General features: G+C 35.5%; 1 protein-coding gene across 1 annotated transcript in view; it reads left to right on the top strand.

Annotated features, from left to right (window-relative positions):
• Positions 1-24,746, top strand: part of ARHGAP29 (Rho GTPase activating protein 29) — a 1,010,462-nt gene that overhangs the window by 954,390 nt on the left and 31,326 nt on the right. The gene's annotated exons all lie outside the window — the stretch shown is intronic.

The raw sequence follows: 24,746 nt of genomic DNA, 5'->3' as shown, positions 1-24,746 counted from the left end.
TTAAATCTAATCATGATTTCCATAAGAGCAATACCGGTATTGTTGAATAAACTATGCAGCTCCTCCAACATATCCGGTTCTTGCTCACAGCCGTTGGGATAACGCCACAGTCTTAATCCTTTGGGGACAATCCCCAATTCAATGTTCCTTCGCAAATACCCATTCTCCATCTGGGTTCTCTTTAATTTGAATAATTTAACTTCAAAAGATTTCAACCACTCGCGCATATTACCTTTCATCCGGTTGTTAACCAAAACTGTAGTTGAATTTTGTGAATTGAAGGAATACTGGTTAACCTTCCAGGCTTCACTATTAACAGGTTCCGGTATTATATTTACCCTAGTAGCATGAAAGGTTTGCCCAGAAGAAGTGCCTTGAGTACCACTCATGGTCGGTGCTGTGGGTGGTGTGGCTTGTGTTAAGGGTAACCCCAAACTGCTACCAATATCGGTATTGGTAGCATAAGTAGTCATAAGTTTATTAATAATGGTAGAATGTTGTTTAAGCTGCTCGTTCATCTCCTTTAGTAGTGCAGCCACATCGATTGTTTCACCTTCATCCTCCATAACACACACCAGAACCAGGAAACAAAGGTATACACAAGGTATAAAACCGCTGAAAGTGTAACTAATCGATCGGTTACACTGCAAAGGAGTCAAACAGCCAGCTCACAGGTATTCAGCTCTCCAAAAAACATCCAGGTCCATAAACGTTCCAAAGATATTTATTAAGTGAAAACACACACAAGTAAAATAAAAACGTCGACCTAGGTTTCGTTCACAAGACGAACTTCATCAGAACACATTTGAATCTAAACTGAAACTTTAAATATAAGTGCCAAAGGAACTGATTGGACCTGTTAACCAATGATGTACATCCCGGGCAAATCCAAAATCATAGCAGACAGACTGAGCAGGGCAATTTTATTGCCCCACGAATGGTCCCTCAAGCAAGAGATTGCGGACAGGATCTTCCGCAAATGGGGCCAGCCTTCCTGCGACCTGTTCACCAGCCATATCAACAACAAATGCAGAAGCTATTTTCCCCTGATTCCCATGCCAGGTCACTCCCCAAGGGATGCTCTTGTCCACGATTGGCCCCTGGTCTCCTTTACGCATTTCCACCAATTCCCCTGATACCCAAATTCTTACAGAAAGCAAAGTCGCTGGGATGGACGCTCATCCTTATAGTCCCTCATTAGCCTCGGCAGATTTGGTTTCTGTTTCTTTACCATCACATTCTGGAAGAACCATGGATCCTGGACCCAGTTCCGGACTTGTTGACACATCCGTCTGGGAATCTTCATCCATCCTTGCAGAGACTGAAGCTAACCGCTTGGCTGCTCCAATTCCCCGCATAGCCAGGCTTTATAATCTTTCCCATGACACTAGTCAAATTTTGTTGGCTTCCCATAAAAATTCCACTAGAAAATTCTATCGTAGTAAGTGGAAGAGATTTTCCATTTGGGCTTCTTCCCACAACATTGACCCTTTCAAAGCGCCATTGTCTTCTATTTTACAGTTCTTGACAGAAATCTTCAACAAAGGAGCAGTGGCAGCTACGGTACGAGTACTGTTAGCTGCTATGTCTAATTTCCATCTAGGAATTGATGGTTTGAATATTATGGGTCACCAATTATCTAAGGCTTTTCTAAAATGTTCCTTTCACATAAGGCCTCCAGTGAAGACACCTTATTCACCCTGGAATTTGAATTTTATGTTATCTTGCATCATTCTTCCTCCTTTTGAGCCTGCATCATCTTGTGAACTAAAATTTCTATTGTGGAAAACTTTCTTCTTAGTAGCCATCACTTCAGCCCACAGAGTGTCAGAGCTCCAAGCCCTATCCATCAAGCCCCCTTATATAGTCTTCCATGCTGATAGAGTATATCTCAGGACAGATCCATCCTTTTTGTCTAAAGTATGTTCTGAAATTAACATTAATCAAGTCATTGAGTTGCCCGTTTTCTTCCCTAATCACACCAACAAATTGGAATATATGTTGCATAAACTCAATGTTCATAGACAACTTAGATTTTATTTGGACATAACAAAAGACATTAGGAAATCAGATCAGCTCTTTGTGTCTTTTTCTGAGACCAGGAAAGGTAAACCATTTGCCAAAACAACCCTGTCTAAGTGGCTGTCGGATTGTATCACCTACACATATTCCTGTCACAACATGCCCTTGTCTAGTAAGGTGAAGGCTGATTGAACCAGAGCAGTTTTTACCTCTTCAGCCTTTCAAGCCAAATTACCTTTGGACAACATCTGTGCAGCAGCCACTTGGTCTAAACCTCACACTTTTATAACTCATTACAAAGTGGATAAGGCCTCCAGGGACAGGGCTTCATTTGGTTCTACGGTTCTAATGCGTGTAAGATCAAGGTGCTTGGGACGCTACCCTTCAATAATGAATGAACGGCGAGATTAAACAATTTCACATAAAGAAGTTATGTACTCACCATAATGTTCCATGTGAGTTGTTCCATCTCGCCTTCATTCTCACGTCCCTCCCTTCTTCCCCTTCCTGGCTGGCAGTTGACCTGGAGGCTCTCCTCATCGTGGTTTTTCAATGTGTCTACATTCCTAGGCAGAATAATTATTGTACTTCTATAAGGTATGTAGCAAACAAGATCTGAGGTAATTCCAGCAGGGCATTGTGGGATAAGGGGTTGGGTCTCGAGCTACTGGAGAACTTTGAGCTTGCTAGTCGGCCGTGTCTGAGCCGAGGATTGGCTCCGAACCCATCAGTGATGAATGAAGGTGAGATGGAACAACTCACATGGAATGTTATGGTGAGTACATAACTTATTTTTGTCTTTTATACCATCTACTAATGTAGATGTAACCGAGTTAATAGTTGACATATTGTTTTTTAAGGAATATAGCACTGAAGTTACAGTTTGGTAATTACATTGATGAAGGGAGAGAAATGTTTAAAAAACCCTCATTGTATACACCAGTAATACATCCTTTACTTGAATGTTTTGAGAAGGCATGTGGGAGTGGTTTACTACAGATGTTTGAAATAAATAAGAATGTTGTTAAACCAGAATATCATAATCTAAACCGAAATGAAAGGGAAGCATTAAAAATGTTACAGAACAATGATAGTATTGTAATTAGACCAGCCGACAGGGGTGGTGCCGTCATTGTGCTTGATTCTGATTACTATCATAGCAGTATGAATAGAATGCTATCTGATTCTAACACATATCGATTAACTGGGTATGATTTAGAATAATTAAAGATGTCCATAGTCAATTGTATGACATGTTAATGTGCAGTGTGTTTGATGTGAACTTATATAATTATTTTTTTATTGGAAAGCCATTAGTTCCTACTTTCAGAGGTCTTCCAAAATTTCATAAGACATTTGTTAACCCTCAATTTAGACCCATTGTATCAAGTCAGGGCTGGCTAATTGAGTCTCTGTCTATATATGTAGAGACGTTAAGACCCATAGTACAGTCGACGGAGTCTATTATTAGAGATACTCAGCAATTTTTAGAAATGTTATCTCTTTATAATGATCCTGAACACAGTAATGCTATTGATTATATGGTTACACTGGATGGCACCTCCCTCTTTACTAGTATCCCCAATGATGTAGGAATAGAGTATCTAAGATTATTTCTGATACAGAAGGGGATGAATAGAGAACAGATAGTTAGATGTGCAACGTTGATGGAACTGATTTTATTGAGCAATGTATTTAATTATGATGAAAGCTACTATTTGCAAATCACTAGTGTAGCAATGGGGAATCCATGTGCCAATTCGTATGCCAACTTAGTTTTGGCATACTGGGAGTCTACCTTTGTCCTTGAACATCTGCATTTCTCTGGACATATTATTTTTTATAAACGCTTGGTTGACTATATTTTTCTTTTATGGAGAGGGCCTCTTGATACCCTTCAGGAATTTATACAATACATCAATGGGACCACATCATTTTTACGCTTCACTGAAAAATACTTAGCACATGAGATTGAATTTTTAGATGTATGGCTTGAGAAAGGCAATGGTAAAATAACTACTGAGGTATATAGGAAACCCTGTAGAAGAAATGCTTTTCTCCACAGAGATAGTATGCATCCTCCACATATTCATTAGAATATAGTTAAGAGCCAGATTATGAGAACATCCCGTTTAACCAGTGAAGATCAAACATTTTATGAAGTTCCAGATATAGTGAAAAATTAATTCATTAATAGGGGTTATCATGCAGGCAATTTGTTACGAATAGAAGAATTCATTAGAGAAGATGCTGGTCGACCATATATTAGGAAAGATAGATCAGTTCCATTTTCAAGTAGGACACCTTCACGTAATAATAACAATCCAACGAACACGGCAGATGATCCAAAAATTTATTACAAATCCAGTAAGCGCTTTCGGCCGTACATCCAGCCTTCTTCAGACAAACAGATTGTAAATATGCAATTGTGTATGTATATATATATATATATATATATGTATATATGTATGTATATATGTATGTGTATATATATATATATATATATATCTATATACACATAAAGCCCAACCCCTCAATTAATCAATTAACATTAATTGATATTTAAAGTTAATTTTCTTTAAACTGTCCTTGTACTGAACGAGTCGTTTTGTCACAGTATTGTTCATAGCTATACTGTATATTTGGACTATTGAAGTTTCTGGGACGTTAAATGAACTTTTGGTGGATCTACTGTGTATCGCTCCTACCATATCTGTTTTGTTTCACTATCTATTATAAACTTTTAATTTTAAAACACTGGAAAGCGAAACAGTATCATTTAGCCCTGGGAACTGTGTGGCATCTAAAAATACAAGTTTATAATAGATAGTATTTTAATATATTTTTTTGATGAATATATTTTATATTTTACATATTTTGTTACTAGTCCACTTTAAATATCAATTAATGCTAATTGATTAATTGAGGGGTTGGGTTTTATGTATATAGATATATATATATATATATATATATATATATATATATATATACACGATTGCATATTTACAATCTGTTTGTCTGAAGAAGGCTGGATGTACGGCCGAAAGCGCTTACTGGATTTGTAATAAATTTTTGGATCATTTGCCGTGTTCGTTGGATTGTTATTGAACTGCTCATTTATTTTATTGGTTTGTGACATCGTTTAGTTTGTTGTATGGCTTCGGGCAGTTCGCAAAACGCGACCATGGCTGTTATGAGAGCTGAGTTTGATATATTGCAACAATCGGTTTACAACCTTACGCAATTAATTCAACAATTATCGGATAATGGTGTTAGACAACATTCGATAGTACCTGCTTCTGCACATAATAGAATTGGCAGCACAGACAGTGAGGAGAGTTTGCCTTTGGCGCAACAACACAGGGTATCGCAAGGCGAAGCTGCTAATATTAATGACGTTAAGGATTTGCATTTGCATCAATGGTTAAATCAGGTACAACCAACTTATAATGACAATAATTCACAATCCTTTAATTTTTCAACCATGGTCGATGAATTTCATGACCTGGTTTGGAATTATCGTAAACTATTACACGACAACAATTATTTTCATGAGTGTATTAAAAGACAGCAAGTACTGAAAGGTTTACGTTATTGGAAGTTCCCCACCGGCTTAATTGAGAACAGTGCTTTGCACAAAGATTTGTTATCATTGTTTGACCGGCAAGGATGTGAGCTTTTAACTTTGCTGGTTAAACATAATACACATAAAATGGATGAATTAAATATGTAAATTCAGACACTTGACACTAGAATAAAGCAACATTCTGTGTTTTCAGCTTGCCAACATCAATATCAAGAAGTTTTTAAAGAAGTTGATAAATATAGTAAAATAGTCACGGACAGAAAATCCCGGAAATTGCATAGAGATAAATTGGATTATTTAAAGGGGCAGGCTTATCCAAGACCAGTTCGTGGTCAGCACAATGACATGAATATGAGAACATCAGTACAGTTTTCACATGATGATGATGGTAATCAGGGTGTTGAGGGGAACATTGATAATCAACAACAAGCCCCTTTAGATGCAGAATATCCCCGCAAATCGGAACGATTACACAACAAAGGGGGTTATGCAATGAGGACCAACACAACTCGTACATGGAGGAGACAGAGAACAGGTTCATCCAGCAGTTTCTGATAAACAATGAAGGTGAGAACTCGGACAACAATAACTTGCAACTTATTTATAATACAGCGGGTGACTTTAAAGTTTATAATTATAGTCATGCTGTTATTAATGTTGAGCATGCTGACATTTTCAGTAAAGGTCTCACCTTCATTCTGGGTAGAAAAGCAAGAATTACGGATTTAATAACTGATTTAAAATTGTTTGTTCACAAACTGAATTTGGCAGTTTTGCACCACAATGCACAGACTATGGAACATAATCCATTATGTATTCCAAGCTTGTTTAATCCTCCTTTGCATCCTAAAATCAAGTTATTTGAGGATATATGTGAACTTGATTTTAGGCATCATCTTCAGTGTAACAACATGGTGTCCAGTTGTTATAATAATAATTTTTCCAATGAAGATTATAACAGCTTGATGCAATTAAAAACGCAAGGTGATTTGCATTTTATGCAATCCGATAAGGGTGGGGGACTCATTGTGATGAACTCTATGGATTATAATCAATTGCTTTTGAATATTTTATATGATTATGCTTATACTGAAGCTTCCTTGAATGAAATTAATATCTCTAACACTAGAATAGATTATTATTTAGAAGACATGCTATGGCAGAAACAAATTTCTAGAGAAGCTTTTATATATATGCATGTTCAAAATCCAAGAGTGCCTATTATTTTTGGTCTGCCCAAACTGCATAAAGATTTATATAATCCACCTCTGCGCCCTATTGTAGATGCAGGAGGTTCAAAAATGTATTTTATGGCTAAGTATATTGATATTCAATTGAAACACATAGTCAATAATATACATCATATTTGTCGTGATTCATGGGACTTTTTGTCCAAGTTAAATAATTTACATTTAAATAAAGTTGATAATATTACATTTATTACTGTGGATGTAAAAGATTTGTTTACAAGCATTCCCCATGATTTGGGCATAGCATGGTTTACAGATTTTATTACGGATATACAGCCCATTCCACAAGATGATGTAAATACGATAACACATTTATTGGAGTTAGTGTTAACAAATAATTATATATATCATGATGGACGCTACTTCAAGCAAGTAAAAGGGGTCGCAATGGGCTCCCCTGTAGGCACTTTGTATGCCAATATTGTTATGGCCACGTGGGAAATTAGATATTTGTTTCAATCTGAATATATGCAACATATTGATATGTATTGTCGATTTTTAGATGATCTTTTCTTTATATGGCATGGTCCTAAACATATCATTGATGAATTTATTTATTATATTAATCATGTTACTGATTTTTTAAAATTTACTTATGAAATTTCTCTTGATAGTATATCCTATTTGGATGTTTTAATATCTAAAGATTGTACACACTATATGTTAAAAGCTAATATTTTTAGGAAACAAACTCATTCTAATAAGTATTTACATTTTACAAGCAATCCTCCACTACATGTTAAAAAAGTGGTTTTAAAGGGACAATTGGTTCGTGCCGCCCGAATGGTATCTAACTATGATGAATTTATATATGAATGTCAGTATATTATGAAAATGTTTGCTAATAGAGATTATCCGGCACATTTCATCCAAGATATATTTCATGAAGTTAAACATAAGAGATGTTCAGGTTTTTATAAACCATTACTTGAAATTTATAATTCATTTAATTTGCAACATATAAATACTGTGGATACAACAATTGCTTCTGCACCTAAAAAACTTGACACTGATATCTTAAGTGGTAGCAATAATGCAATGCAGAATAATCAGGGCGATTTTAATAAGGTGTCATTTATTACTAAGTTTACATATGACTCTGATTGTATTTGGATGTTGTTAAAGAAAAATTGGGCATTTATAAAAAAATATTTATCTTTGTTTAATATTCTGGGTGCACAGCCTACAGTAATTTATAAAAGAGATCACAATCTTAAGGATTGGTGTAATAAAAATTCCAAATTTTCTAATACTTTACAGCATAGGGCAGGCACTAAGAGAAAATGTAATATGTGCGCTTATTGCACATACATCTTAGAGGCAGATCAGATTAGTATTAGAGGAATTTTGATAAAAGCAAGAAACATATATAATTGTAATACAGTAGGTGTGGTATATGCAGCTCTATGCTCATGCTGTGAAGCTTATTATATAGGCAAAACGGAGTGAAAATTACGACAGTGTATATATGAGCACTCATATGAAATTAAAAAAAGTTCACATAATAATGCATTATATAGGCACCTGATGCTTATAATCCAACACATTCGTTTAAATTCTTTATACTACAGCAGGTATTGCCATCACCTAGGAAAGGCCCTTGGAAAATTATTTTAGAGTCTAAGGAATATTGGTGGCAGGTATTTTTAGATGCCACACAGTTCCCAGGGCTAAATGATACTGTTTCGCTTTCCAGTGTTTTAAAATTAAAAGTTTATAATAGATAGTATTTTAATATATTTTTTTGATGTATATATTTTATATTTTACATATTGTTTGTTGCTAGTGCACTTTAAATATCAATTAATGTTAATTGATTAATTGAGGGGTTGGGTTTTATATATATATATATATATATATATATATATATATATATATATATAATTGCATATTTACAATCTGTTTGTCTGAAGAAGGCTTGATGTAAGGCCGAAAGCGCTTACTGGATTTGTAATAAATTTTTGGATCATCTGCCGTGTTCGTTGGATTGTTATTGAACTGCTCATTTATTTTATTGGTTTGTGACATCGTTTAGTTTGTTGCACCTTCATGTAATAACAGAGAAGTGATTTCATATACCAACAATAATAAGAAGGTAACAGACATTATCAAAAAACATTGGAGTATGTTATGTTTAGATGAAGAGATCAAGAATATTGTGGGTGAGGTACCCAAGATGAGCTATAAAAATACTAAATCACTAAAGAGACTTGTATGCTATGAACGTAGGAATAAGAATACTTCATGTTCCATCAGAAAAGGAACTTTACCTTGTCGTACCTTTAATCAATGCCCCTGTATGTTGAATGATAACTGTTTCATTCATCCTGATACGGGGAATAGATATACCTTTTCAACACTATACAGATTGTAAGTCTAGAAACCTGGTCTACTTAGCTATGTGCCAAAAATGTAATTGTTTTTATGTGGGGAAAACAAATAGAACTCTTAGAGAAAGAGTTAGGAACATACATATGCTATTAACAGGGAAGATGACACCAATGCACTAGCCAAACATGTTTTATATAGTGAGAGTTCACATACTTTTAAGTTTCTTGTATTCCAACTTATCAATTCAACGATAACGTTAGGTGATATTAGAAATTACACAGAGAAACAGGAAGCGAAATGGATAATTAAGTTGCAGGCAGATAAGGGCCACGGTCTAAATGAGAAAGTCTGTTTGAAGCCCTTCTTGAAAGACCAGACCTTGTATAATTAGATCTGTCATAACTGGGCTGTGTTCTGTTTTATGCTGTACTATATTGTTTTAAACTGTTCTGTATATGTATCTTTATATAAATATATATATATATATATATTTTATATATTTTTTATGGTTTTTATATATATGCAAGTAGGTGTTAGTATTATACATTTATTGCGAAGTTCAGTATAGATTTTTTTAGAACGAATGCCACCAGATTATTCAGATTTTATATACTGTTTCTTTAATGTTGCAATATGTTTTGATTGGCTCTTTTAAATAGAGTGAGAGTATTTAAATGATTTACTTGTTATGCAGTGTAAAGTCTGAAGAAGCGTTAGTAATAATGCAAAAGCACTTACTGTGGATGTTGTTGCAATAAAGGATTCATTTTCTAACCCAGTCAGCTTCGATAGTCATGTTGTACCACTTTTCTCTTTTTTGGTTCCTGTAACCTACACTATATCAGATAAATTTGAGTGCAGAAACACATCTGAGACATTAGAAATGTAATCACTATTTTTGTAGATTTTCATGTTAAAACTGCTTATAGTACGGACCCAGACACCTTAAAACTCTTTATAATGTTTTGCTGTTTGAACGTTAATTTGTATTTAAATTTTGCTAAAATTCTACATAAGAGGCTGAATTGGGGATTCATGAAAGGGCCTAGTATGAGTTGGACAGTTCGTGGCAAAAAGGCCCTTCTCCCATAATGTGGTATCTTGTGATTAAGTGGCATGTTAGTTATGATTAGTAAAGACCTCATTATCGGCTAATTGCAATTACTTCTCTGGCGTGCAGATCTTCACTGTAGTTAACTTCTGCAGCTACATCGTGTAGCCATAGACACACCACACTTAGTCACAGTCCCACATACACAGAAGTAAACAAATATAAACAAATATAAACAAACACGCACACACACACACACACACACACACACACACACACACACACACACACACACACACACGCACACACGCGCACACACAAATACCTACATATCTGTCCCTGAATTGTCCTGTCTGATCCACGTTCTAGTGTAACTATTATTAAGTCTCAGATGTGTTTTCCCTGGTGGCTAGTGTTTCACCCTACCCTTCAATTACCCATACTGCTGTTGGAGCCATTATTTCACACTTGTATTGTCCGTGGTGGCGAGTGTTCCCCCACCCCCACCCCGATTACCATACTACTTTAATTGCTATTAGATGAACATGGCCTTTTGGCCATGTTCACTACTGCAAATTTGTGGGGCTGGCCTTGCTGATCTATACATATGAGTGATTTCCTAAATCACTCAGTGTATAGATGCCTTCCAGGAGGCAGTTCCAAGAGGGAGATTATCAGATCCAGCTGTTTTTGGTGCTGTACCTGTTCGATTTATAGCACTGGATCTCACCTTGTTTTAGGGCTGCTTCTGAATTCAGAAAGGTTACAGTGACATGTATACAAAGGTGTACACGTCATGGTAACTTTTATGAACATATCTCCTTAGTTTATTTTTTTCTTATAATACTTTGCAACTTTAGGGACTTGTTAATAAATCGAACATGACATATTTGCTGTTATTAACTCAGCAGACATGTAGGTCTTGTTTGCTGTGAGTGTTTTTGCAGCAGTACTGGTTTGTTTTTCATGTGTGAAATGATTTGTTTGAACTCTTTTTCATACACAGAAGTAAACTGGGATTACAACTGTGTCCCTGCTAGACAGGGGCTTTGGATGCTGACTTGTCTAAACATGAGCTAAACTCCTGGCTAGGCTTATAAGGGCCTCAGGGCCAATAGCCTAGAAACATCCTATGATCCTATACCTTGAAGACCTTTCTAAAGCACTAGTATGTTTATAGCATTGGTCTAAAATGTGTTTTTATCACTCCTAGCTGCTACGATGATATAGATGACTTGCAAATTGAATTTTAGTGGTATATTTTCTTAGTGCTTTCAAAATAAACATAAAAAAATCATTCTTTTCTGCCAAAACACCTTTGGTTTTCATTGATGTCTCAGATGACGTACATTTAATGTTTTCTAGAGCCATTGCTTTAAGATTTGTTGATTTTGCAGCAGAGTCAAGTCTTTCATCTGGTCTGAAATTTCTTGGCCTGGTGGTGTTTGAGGATTTACATAAGCCTTAAAAGTCCATTTTTTCTGATGATGATTTTGTATTCTGTTTCTAATAAATGTAAAAGAACTTTACTCAAACATATTCAGCAAATTGAAATCGGTTTTCTTTTTGGTACCATGCAAAAAGCTTGAACCCTATTCACATTTGTTTGACATTTTAACTAAGTTATCAGTTAGCCCTTTTTGTATTACAGCTCAGATGTGTTGGAGGCAGGGTTGCCAGATTTCCAGCAACCCAGGTAGGGACAAAAAAAAAGATGGTCTCTCACGAAGTGAAGACCAAAAAGAACTGAGCTCACTCTGCCTGTCAGATATGAAGCTTTCCATCAATCATGCACTGGGGCAAATCCACATTAGAGTAGTCTCAACTGCAGTAGCTTAAGGTACCAATATAACCACAGTATTAGGATATCTGAAGGTTGAATTAGTATGAATGCGTTTCATGGGGGTCGACAAATGAATGGTATGTTTTTGCATGGTGACTGGTGAAAAAAGAAATTAGTCATTATAAATAAAGTAACAGAATAACCACTGTAAATGACAAAAATGTTAAAATGTAGAAAGTAAAACACTGGAACTTCAAATAGGTAAAAAAAGATTCCATTCTGTAAAACAACAAATGTGTGCCTTATACTGCAATCTCAGAAATGGCTTACAGTAACTTGAGGGCATTATCAAGGTAATCCAAGCAGTTTCTGCAGGTGGCAGAAGTTCATTCAACAGACACATTTTTATTGAAATGTGTACCTTCAACATCTGATGAGGAATTTATGTAAACACATGCCTCCTGTATTCTTTCTGTAAACAAACAAAACTGGCAGGAAAAGCAAAATCTTCAAGAAAGACTCCCTCATTGTTCAAGTCCAACTTCCATATTAATTTATAACAAAACATGCCATGTCTATTCATGTCAAAACCTTTACAAATAATGAAATCTGCAAATGTGTAAGAACTCGGCCAGCAACATGTCAAAATTCTATATTACTGACCTTTTGTATCTGCCAGTCTGTTATGTAAGCAGTTTGCTTCTAAATAACCCTAGTCCTAATGATATGGAGGTCTGCATAAGTAAGTAATAATTAAGCTGAAATGAAGTTTTATAAATTGTCAAATACGATGCTGTTAGAGCGGCAGCTGTGTTGATTGATGAGATACTGGATTATGTCAGTCATGCAGACGTATATTTTATCTCTGTACCAAAAAAAAAAAAAAAAAAAAAAAGGTCTTTAATGCGGAACATAGTTCCGCATTAAAGAACTGAGCTCACTCTGCCTGCAATAAACACTGGGCTTCACCGTGTTTAATGCATTGCAGTTCCGCATTAAACACGAGAAGCTCCGTGTTTGGCGCTTTTGATTGGCGGATACGCATATGGGCCAATCAAAATAAACACGGAGCTTCTTTAATGCGGAACACAAGAAGCTCCGTGTTTAGCAATTTTTGATTGGCCCGTATGCCAGGTATACGGGTCAATCAAAAAAAAACAAAAAAAAACAAACAAAGTGGAGGCTGGCCGGGATTTAACCCGGCAGGGCGGGACTCGGGATCAGGCTACTGATCTCGGGACAGTCCCGCCCAAATAGGGACGTCTGGCAACCCTGGTTGGAGGTATCTTGCAGCTCTTATGTCCATATAGAGACATTTCCCCTGCATAAGATTTAAATTCTATGATTGAAAAGCTGAATGTACATTTTTCTGAACCCACATCTTATCTAGATTTGTTGGTTCTTTCTTGGAAAATGTTTTTTTGCCAGAAGAATTTCTGGTTTTGAAGGAACTGCTTTGTAAAGAGCCCTGTATCACTTTTGTGTATGAGGTTTCTGTGAGGTTCAAGCTCTCTCTCATTACAATATGTACTTTGTTTCCCTAAACCGTACTGTCCTGCTTATACTCTTATTCCCAAAACAAGTGCCTAATGGTGAAAGAATAATTTGCAGTTTTTATGCCCATATATTTAATATGATATTACAAGGATGTAAAAATAAGCAGGTATCTGACCAATTATGTATCTCATTTGCTAAAGCAAATGGCAGCCCAGTACGTAAGCATTTCCTGATGGCTAAGATGCTGCACTGTCGTTTACATATATGGCAAAACTTGGAATAGACTAGCCTGTCCTTACCATACTCATGGTTGTAGTTACTACATTTGTTTTCTGTAAGAATGTTAATGATTAGGATACATGTGAAATTGTGACTTGGGTTTCTTGTACATGGGTCCATTATAGCCAGTTGATGCCTCCAGGTGTTTCTGTAGTTGTATCCTACTGACTCCTCTAGGTGTCAAATATTGCTTGTTCATATTTGCATTAATAATTCCAAATCCATGCTACATACAGAGTATTAAAATATTTAATCTTAAATCTTACACAGTGGCAAACATGCGTGTATTGAAATTTGACCTCTGTCTAGTGCAGGTAAGGCTAAATTAATTGTTGTCCGTATAATATATATATATATATATATATATATATATATATATATATATATATATATATATATATATATATAGGTACTTTTCGATTAACGGGGCAACACTTAACTTTCAGTGTTAATACATAGTGAATTGTAAGAAGAGTTGACTTTGTTTTAAGAAGTGTAATATTGGCTTTTTTTTTATTAAAAAGTAGGGTAATCTGTATTATCTGGCATGTTACAGCTGTGCTTTACATCCTCGTACAGCTGTAAGGCTTGATGCGCTTTACGTTTTAAATCGGAAAACAGCTGTTACCAATAAAAGTGGTTTTCTTCTACTGGCTTCTGTGTCTTAGTGTTGCTGTGGCATCTTTAATGACTTCATTTTTCAATACTGGAAATGAAGTACATTTCAAGTAGTCATTCTATTTGTTATTACCTTGTCAGCCTTGATGTGTGCTTTATGTTTCAATGTGAAAACAGTTGTTAGTTAGCATCGCGAGTCGTTTAAAGTGGCAGCTACAAGTTGGAAAGTGTTGCCGTGACAATGTAAATGTCTTGCTTTTCAAGAAATGAAAAGAAACACAGTTCTGTTCTGATGTAGGGCCAGTAGCAGGAAAGCGGTCATTAACAGTGTCGGCCTGATTGTTGCTGTGAAATGAAATATGGACAATTACTGCATCACTATCGATTTCTGCTTTCCAGCCCCCCCCCCCAAAAAAAACACAGGTCTTTTCCGATGTCGGCCTTAAAACCAAAAGCGCTCATTATGAGTGTTGCCGTGATCACAGAAAAGTTGCTCAGACATAATATAAGGACAATAAGGGTATCAGTACTGATTTCTGCTTTTTAGCCAAAAAAAAAAATGTTCTTTTCCGATGTTGGGCTGATAACAAAAAAAAACACCAAAGCGCTCATTGGCAATGTTGCCCTGATAACGGAAAAGTACCTATATATATATATATATATATATATATATATATAGAGAGAGAGAGAGAGAGAGAGTCATAAATGTCATGTTTTTTTAATATCTCAGTAACCACGTAAACCATACAGAATTGCTTAGCCTCATATGAAACCTCTCAGCTGGGTGACAAAATGCTGCTGATAGTATGTGTGTAACTTGGGTGGTTACTGAGATATTGTAAGTTGTTTACAAAATATTACAGAGCTAATAATTACTATGTTTACTGTGACTTACAAAATACAGTTCAAGTCCTAGACCCTAAATAATACTACCACTATAAACATAGTTTAAGCTGAAGAGTTTGCCATTTACACTTGTTATTAACCCCTGTGGTTTCAGAAATTTGAACATTTGTTTGAAATGCAAGGGCATAACTTGATCGTATTAAAAAGCTTAGGCTCCACCCATCAGAAGTTACAGTGCAAACTTACAGAGCTTCATTGGTGGAAGGAAGTTAAAAAGCATTATATTTTGTACTGCCAGACATCTAGGGAAAGGGTTTGTCTGCATAGTTTATTAGTGCCCAGTCTTTCTTTTGTAAATTTGCTGTTATGCCATTAAGTAGGGAATGCACTGGCAGGACTTGTGATGAAACTGATATAGTTATGTAAAGCACTTAATATAGCAGAAGATAATGTCTTGTTTATAGTTATCTAGTTAGGTGATTATAAGTTTATCCTAAAACTCTAGCTTCAGTTTATTTCTTTAGTAGTAAATTAGATACCACTGTGACTACTGTGATTGGTTGTCTGAATAACATAAGCGTGCACAACTCAACTTATAACTACAAAAGTACCAGATTCTTGTACCTCTCAACCTCTTAGCACAAGATATCCGGGCAAAGCCTAAAATAATTTGGGACCAAGGCCAGTAGGCACAGATTTTAAATATTGCTTTAGAACTTAGAAAGTTGCTAGAATAACATGATTTGCTTTAGCATGCATTTTCTGAAGGGTATGAAGTCTGAAACTCAAATGCATGTCATTATTTAGTGACTTCAGTTCTCAGTGATTTTCCAGAAGACCACAAATTTTATAAGAAACAGACCAAAAATATGAGGTAAAAGTCAGGACAGTTGAGAGGTATGTGAGATTCTTCAGCTCTTTGAAGAGAAGCAGACAATTCTGACCATACGTCTGGAAATGCTATTTGTTTTATACAGGAGAGGACAAAAAATAAAAAATAATTTTCCTTGTTTTCTGGAGTGGTGGCATCAGTATAGCAAAATGTATATGTTTTATGTGATATCCATTGTATTTTTACATATAGCATTGAAAGCAAAAAGCTACTTCCCAAGGTTTGCATTTGAGACCAGATTAAATAAAAATGTCTCAGTACTTCTGTTTCAATTAATGGTTTTATTTTTCTGATATTGAGGGATCTGTTAGTGGCCTATATTTGCAGTTTGTATTTTAATAGATTGTAACGGAATGATTAGCACATCAGCAGTTTCTTGTCTTTTGTAGCTTTCTGCAGTTCAGAAAAGGGAAATGTTACTTGTCAGACGTTTTTTCTGTGCTAGAAGGTATCCATGACTACTGAGGTGTGCAGTATTGTTTTTCTATGGTAGTATATGGTCTGAGGCTATACAAAAAAACAGTAACACTCCATGCGGTTACATTTTCAAAATGTCAGTAGTGAGTGCAAAGTTTCTGATGTATTTTGTTTATGTTTTGGTTTTAACTTTCAGAATAAGTGTTTTAATATAGATTTAATGAAATTTTAGTGTTTAAATATGCTTGGACATGTTAAAGAAAAATAAAATCCCCGATAGGAATTTTTTCTAGTCATTTACACTTTCAGAATGACTGTGAAGGGAAATACTTACTATTTCACACTTGTGCGATCCACTGGCAGATACCACAAATGTTCTTTATTCTGCACTTAATGGTGGGATTCAGTTTAGTTTAGCTTTGTAATTCACTGTGGGATGAAGCTAATGTTTTATACCCTGTAAGATATTTTTTTCACCTGTTGATCCTGGCACTTAGACTGATGACTTATGCATCACAATATCTTTATTTTAATGTTTCTCTGAGTTTCCTTATTACCAGTACCAGTACAGCTCGCCATCTTTTTTTACAATTTATGACATTGAGACCTATGCAAAGTCGCACTTCGCTTTTGGTGCAGTGTAAGCCCAGGCATGCCCTCTTGACTTGTGTAACCCATGAAATGTCCTTTTAATAACTTATGCATTAATTCCTTCCTTTTGTCAAGCTTATTAACATAGATAACAGGTTATTAACATACATAAGACTACCCTCTGTATGGTGCAGGCACTAATATCAGAATTCATTATTGCTGGAAGAGTTTATTTTATTGATGGAGCACACAGCTTAAGGCATTTTTTCAGGCATCTGTTTCTCCTTATATTTTATAAAGTATTTTTTAAATATATTTTCTTTTAGTAAATTTGATTGCTCATTATGCACTAGATGTACCATCTCTATGTACATTTGTAGTCTCATCTCAGTAATATTTCCCCCCCGTTAATATATCTGTATATATCTGTCTACTGTCTATTCATAGCTCTCTCTTTGTATGTGTGTGTATATATATATATATATATATATATATATATATATATATATATATATATATGCACACATACAGTGGATATAAAAAGTGTACACACCCCTGCTAAAATGCCAGGTTTTTGTGATATAAAAAAATGAGACCACAATAAATCATTTCAAAACTATTCCCACCTTTAATGTGTCTTACAGCCTGTACAATTCATTTGAAAAACAAACATCTGTTAGGGGGAAAAAAAATTAAAAAATAAAAAACGTACAATAAGCTGGTTGCATAAGTGTGCACACCCTTAAACTAATACACATAACAATGTTGAATGCCTTTGTCAAGATGAGCAGTATGCAATGTCAGCCCTTCAGTTGTTGCAGTCAACTCTGAGTTTGAAAAGACAAACTGTCCACTTAATGTAATAAAAGTAGGTTTCCTGCATCATTTTGGGCAACTCTTTCGATGCTTCGACTCTTTTGATGCTTTTACATTGAATACACATCATGTTGATGAGTTTAAAATTGTTGAGGTCTGCCTTTGACCCTCTTTTCCCCTTTGTGTATTGAAAACACTACAGCTCGTCACCATAGGTCATGGATATGTCCATATCCTAATGTATTATTTAGCATGATAACTGGCGGGGGGAGGATAACGTTTTCTTAGATTCTGCATAGCAAACAGACAGGTATGTTGGCTGGTCCCATGAAATTTGCATTTTTGTTGTAACCTGTGGCATCAGTTGTCATGTATGTAAGAATGTAAAGAATGTTACCCCTTGTCTGTTTAGCACTGTGTCCGATTTTATTTCTCTATTGTTAGATTTGCACACGAGTGTTATGCAGACACATTTCTATGCTCTGCAGCTGGATGACCTGTTCATTGCTTACTGATAGCTTTTATATTAATAATTTTGTTCCATTGTCTGGTGTAATTAAAGACTACCTTATTGCCATCTTTGGTTGGATTTCATTCTGTTTACCCAGCCTGGTTTGGTTAACATATTCAAGTAATGTAACGTTTGACATATTTGCTTGATGTTGAGTAGTTTATAATCAGTGTTTTGGTTGTTAAAGTCCGTCACAAAGATTGTGTTTTTATTATCGCAAAGTTTAGTCAGGAAGTCCTCATGCTGTCTAGGGGAGTATGATGTGTGGTAGATTTCTTTAATGTTATGTTCAATGCTGCTGGTATAAATTATCATATGAATCATTTCAAGCCCGTAGTTGAAAAGAAAATGGTCTATACAGCACGCTGAGATGAAGGAGCAAGAAGAATTTTCCACGTAACCTTCTCACATTATTTCTCTGCCACTTACCTGTCCTCATAAGGCTAGTGGAATTAACCCAGTCAACAGAATTAAAGTAAAATAAATAATATCTATATAACCTTTTTGTAGATGTCATTAAAGTCGGGGCTTCATTGAAGAGCATACTTTTTTGGTTACATTTTTTCCTGCTCCTATTTTGTGCCCCATCACCACTAAAAATGAGAGACTACTGTAGATTAAAAAATAGCATGTTATGGATGGCCATATCATATCTCTATAGACAGATGAGATATTAACATGGGAGATCTCGCCAAATCAGACAATATTATCATTTTAAGTGATAGATTTATATAAGAGAAATGGTGAAGACTGGTTAGTATTTCCAGTACTTTATGAAAATTCATTGTTTCATTTTGACAAATGTTACAAGGTTTGAAATTCATTCTAATTGAGTTCAGGCTTTTTTATTGATTGTTTTTTAAGTAGTGTTCAACTTAGAATATGTGTAGTTCTGTGATGTGTGTGCTCATTTGCTTCATAGTGCATGACGAACATGTTTGCAAATCTAGAGCTACTGTGGGTTTTTCCTCATTTGTATTTGTGTGTCTTATTCCACTTGTGCATACTGCTTGCCACTCTGTCCAAGAGTAAGGAATACAGTGGCAGGCATTTGATGTGAAAAGGATATCGTGGACTTATGTAGTCAAAAACTCAGATCCTTTTGTTGTCCGCTAATCTACAAGTACTAATAAACGAAAAGCAAAACGGCTTACAGGTAAAACCCAGTATATAAAAAGAGAAGTATATGAGAGAAAACACTATACCGGGTACCACACAATAACGTCTTTATTTAAACAAAGTAAAAAGGACAGGTGAGCGCTTGCGCAACCTTCGTTGCTTCATCAGACAAAGAATTAACTGTTCAACTGCTTGTTTTATATCACTCTCAGTCAAAAACATTTTTTCCAATTAGTGACATCATACAACTTTTGAAAATTTAAAGGCATATATCACAAGAATATTTTAAAATACGCATATAAAATATATATACACAAAAATGTAAAGTATGCTCATATTTATGCATATCTAATTTAAAACAGTTAAATAATCTCATTAAAAATGCATATATATAAAAAATGCATATAAATAAAAATGCATAGTATATTCATATTTATGCATATCTAATTTAAAACAACTAAATAATCTCATAAAAATGCATATGTGTAATATATATAAAAAAATGCATAATACAAAATATATAATGAAAGAAATATATGTATATATATATATATATATATTTTTTTTATTTATTTTATGCAAAAAATTAATTGTGTTGAAGGCGTCTAGCTTTAAGAAATGGAACCAGTGATGTACAACCATTTAAGCCTGGATATCTATCAGCATTGAGCTTGATAATCCATCTTTGTTCTCGGCTCTCTGTAAAATTTTCTATATCTCCTCCCCTCACATTTCTATGTATATGTTGTAAAACAAAGAACTTGAAAGAGTGTGAAGGGTCAGTGTTTAAAACATGTCGAGCAAGCGCACTAGTAGTTTTGTTATTTCTGATGTCTCTTATGTGTTCCAATATTCTATCCTTTAAGTTTCTATTTGTTTTTCCTATATAGAAGGCATGACATATTTGGCAGAAACAAAAATAAACAACATCTATGGTTTTACAGTCTGCATATGAATGAGAGTATAGTGTAAAATTTCTAACAGGATGAATATATGGTGTAGTACTATGAATATGTGTACAAGCAGTACAAGACCTACAAGGAAAAGTACCTTTGCGTCTATAATTCCAGACATCTGTATGACATTCGATAGCAGATTATTTTCCATTTGAATCTGATGATGATCAGCAATTAAGAAATGGTTAAAAGATAGATGTAGAGAAATAGAGAATATGATATCTTTTGACTTTAACTAGGCCTTAATCAGAATGCAAAAGAGTCTTTTACAGAAAGAGAATGGCATATGGGTGATACCTATGTTGATATGTAGGGTTGCCAGCTTTCTTTGTGGCTAAAACCGGACTAAGGTTACGCCCCTCTCATCACCCATAACTCCACCCATTCCCACCCCCTCTCCCATCCATGCTCCGCCCATTTTGTGACATCAGCTGATGGGAACACCCTCTTTTTCTGTTCCGGATGCCTGCTTTCAGCCGATTTACTATGCTTTTCTGTAAAAAAGCATAGTAAATCAGCCAATTTAACTAACAATGATAGTCTGTTTCCTTTTGTGAAACAGAATATTGGAGTTTGTACAGTGTTTTCCTGACTACCAGCGAATTGATTTGATTTGTGGATAGTCCAGAAAAAAAAGCTAGGTGGTATTGGTAACAGGGATGATTTCCAATTTCCCACCTATTGGTCAAAGTTATGCTTAAATAGGGATAAGGATGGACTCTGCTTCACATGGATGGGAAGCTTGTTCCAGTGCATGGAGACCTTCTGAGACACATTTGTGTCTCATCAACATGGCCTATTTATGTCACAAGCAAAATTTAAATCCTTGGATCTAATGGTTCCTTGACTCAAATTAAATAAGAGATCTTTTCAACAGTCATTTATTTAAAATACCACTTTAACATGCCTAGCTTCAGTAAAATGATGCCACCACAGTTTTTTTATTAACCAGTTAGGCCTGATGTACATCCCTTTTCAGGGGCAGTCAGGGAGGAATTCCTGATTAAGTGACTTGTTCAAGGAATACAGTAAGCAAATGAGGGCTAAAACAATCAAAATCTGTACCACAAGAGCTAACGTTCATAGCCTTAATCCTCTGTGCTAATTGCAAAATGATATTTTTTATATATCACAGCTGCATGAACAGCCAACATTCCTGGAAGTGCATCACTGTGGTGCCAGTTCACTGCACTAAGCTAGTTTTACTACTTTACTATAGACCCCGACCATGGAATAAGTAAAAATACTTAGAAATGAACAGGAAAGATTTTATGTACTCTTATTTTTACGTTTATATGACAACCAAAATGCCCAGGCTGTTAAGTAGAATATTCAGATAAAAGGGGTTGTGATATATGGCCTGCAATCCGTCTAAATCCCTATCAGAAGAGTGCAACATCCGGCAGGCTCCACACTGCAGTGAAGACATCTATGTCTCGAGGCTCTGACTTAGGGCAGTGTTGTCAAAGCATTGCCACTGTTTACCAAATGCACATTCCTCAGCAGTGTGTCTGCACATAAAAGAAACACAACTGCTACATGTACTAATTACCTGACATGCCTCTGAATGCCACAATGAGCATATTTTAATACAAGCGATTGAAAAAGTAAGACAACTAATTTACAGAACCATCTAATTTAACCAATGTAAACATAGAAATGCAAGGTAACCCCAATATATTTACCTTGAACAAGTGCACAAATATGTGCAAAATAAATACCCGCAGACTCATGCCTACTGGATACATTACCCCTCACTAAAAAAATTGCAGTAAGTGAGTGCTTGAGGTATAGCTAGAGGAGATGTTAAAATTCAGGTTTGTACAGTTTTAAAGGAATGATGTACTCCTAGCTCTCAACCAATCAGGGACAGATCTCAACAGAATCAGAGCCACATCAAGAAATAATCATATACACTTAAAATATTAGTACTATTAACACTCTTTTATTCTGTTAATGTTTCAAGTCAAGTAATATGTGTTCTGATCTTAGTCTGTAACTGCACCTATCATTATTAAATGTAATTCATCACCTTTGTCCAAAATGTACCATTTCAGGAGGAATTAGGAGGGAGTTCAAAATCAATCACAGTTGAGAGGTATGGTGCTTGTTTGAGTATACCCGATTCTGGACAGTAACTTGCTCTTGAACACTAACAAAATTCAGTAGTTACCAGAAAAGTAGGGCTCGTACACCAAACCAAACATTCTTGATATTGAAGGATGTGCAACCACCCATGGTCAGGTTAATCAAAATAAACTCTCAGCATAAGAACCGCAAGCAATGCCCTTCAGCAAAAGGACTATTAGAGAGATATGAATCATTTTAGAGCCATCATTCCCATCACCAATTAATATGGTCCCAGGAAAACAGTTGAGTTGTTTGATAAGGGAATAATTATTCAAGCATTAATTCAGCTAAGTGAACAATTTAAGTGACTACATATCAACGTAATGATCACTACTAATAAACCACCGTGACAGGCTCTGCATTCCTAAGAACTGAGGAAACTAAATATGTACTGTGGCTATGGAGTGTGGACAGGTGGAAAATAAAGTGCTACCATATTCCATTTAACTCCACCATTAATATAAAAAAAAATCATCAGTGCGAACAGTTATTTCAAACTTGACCAATGCAGCTAACTATAAAAAAAAAAAAAAAAAACACATGCATATAAAAGCTTTAGAAAGACAATGAGTCTGCAAAAGGAATAATTCAACTCCACTAAGGTAGAACTAGGAAAAAGAGGATAACATGTCACAAGAACGTATAAACTGCGTGAGAAAGGTGCTACAGTTTTTAACAAACACTCACACATACAAACATTTGTCCACCCTTGTAAGAGTTTACTGTCCGGATCTATTCTTCATAAAACATACCTTTGAATAACAAGCAGAAACAGATAAGACAAATATTTCCTTTTCATATGTACAGGTTTAACTTCTCTCGCCATGAGATAAATTCCTCATATCACAGTCACTTTCCAGACAAACAGTGTCACAGATTAGTAGCGCCAGACCAACCGGAAACAGTTGTGAAGCATTACTGGGAAATGTATTTTGTTTTTACTACCGCACTCTAAGTAAATCTAGAAAAAGCTACGTAGTGGCACAAAACCCGGACTTCACATGTCCGGTTTTGAATGAAATTTGTAACCGGACAATTTGTTAGAAAACCGGACAGTCCTGTCAAAAACCGGACAGCTGGCAACCCTATTTATATGGTGAACCTGAAACTGGTTGTAAAATAGTTAACAGATGATAATTGTTAAGGGGGAGGTGCCTTCCAATAAACCATTGGCAATTGTGTTTTTTAAAGCACAGTTCTGATCTTGATTATAGATGGCTTACTTGTAGTTAATGTAGCCACACACAGAATAGAGCTCGTCTGTACTACTGGCATGAGATAAACCTCAGCTTAGATTAGGTGAAGCTAAATTAAGTTAAACTGTTTAAGTGTAAAGCTATACCCTTTGGTGAGAGATGCCTGTAGGAGCATGATAATGACCAGGAAAAAGCAATTCTGATAAAGTGTGAATGAAGCAGATCTGGGAATAATCATTGTGAATCGGCTCTGTCGCACAGCACACCAGGAGTGCCCTGTTGAAAGTCGAAAGGTGGTTCAAATCCATTGTAGAGGAGGTAGGTTTTTGGTAAACAGATGTGATTGTTTGATAGTGGGATAAGCTGGTAATATCACATCAGGAATTCTTTGTAGTTGTGAAGGGTGCATTGAGATGGGTCACTAAAATATTTGTGAGCATTGTGGTACTGGAGTATATAAATACTGAAAGCATTGTTATGTACATTTTAGAGGAAAGAAGGAAGTGGTGGTATGAGATATGAATTTACCACATTTTCTGGAGACTTATGAGATGGTGAGAAAAAGTAAGACATACAGGGAAGTGAGAGATTTGGGTGATGGCTTGAATATGTTTTTTTTTTAATAGGAGGGTCCAAGAAGTTATCAATCAACCTTTGAAAAAATGTGACAGTGTACTGAGCAGTTTAGAGATATGAGAGATTTTGGATAGCTTGATGGAAGGGAGAAAGGGAGAGAATTCCACAAGGGCTGCCAGTAGTAACTGAATAGACTAGATAGGTCTTTGGTATTTTTCGCCAGCTTTCTTTCGACGTTGTAACATTTAAGTACTGTACCTGTGGTAATCCAAACATAGT

This window comes from Protopterus annectens, chromosome 10.part0 (assembly GCF_019279795.1).
Source record: "Protopterus annectens isolate FY-2018-M chromosome 10.part0, PAN1.0, whole genome shotgun sequence".
In the NCBI taxonomy this organism is placed as follows: Eukaryota; Metazoa; Chordata; order Ceratodontiformes; family Protopteridae; genus Protopterus; species Protopterus annectens.
This window is presented reverse-complemented; position numbering and strand designations above follow the sequence as displayed.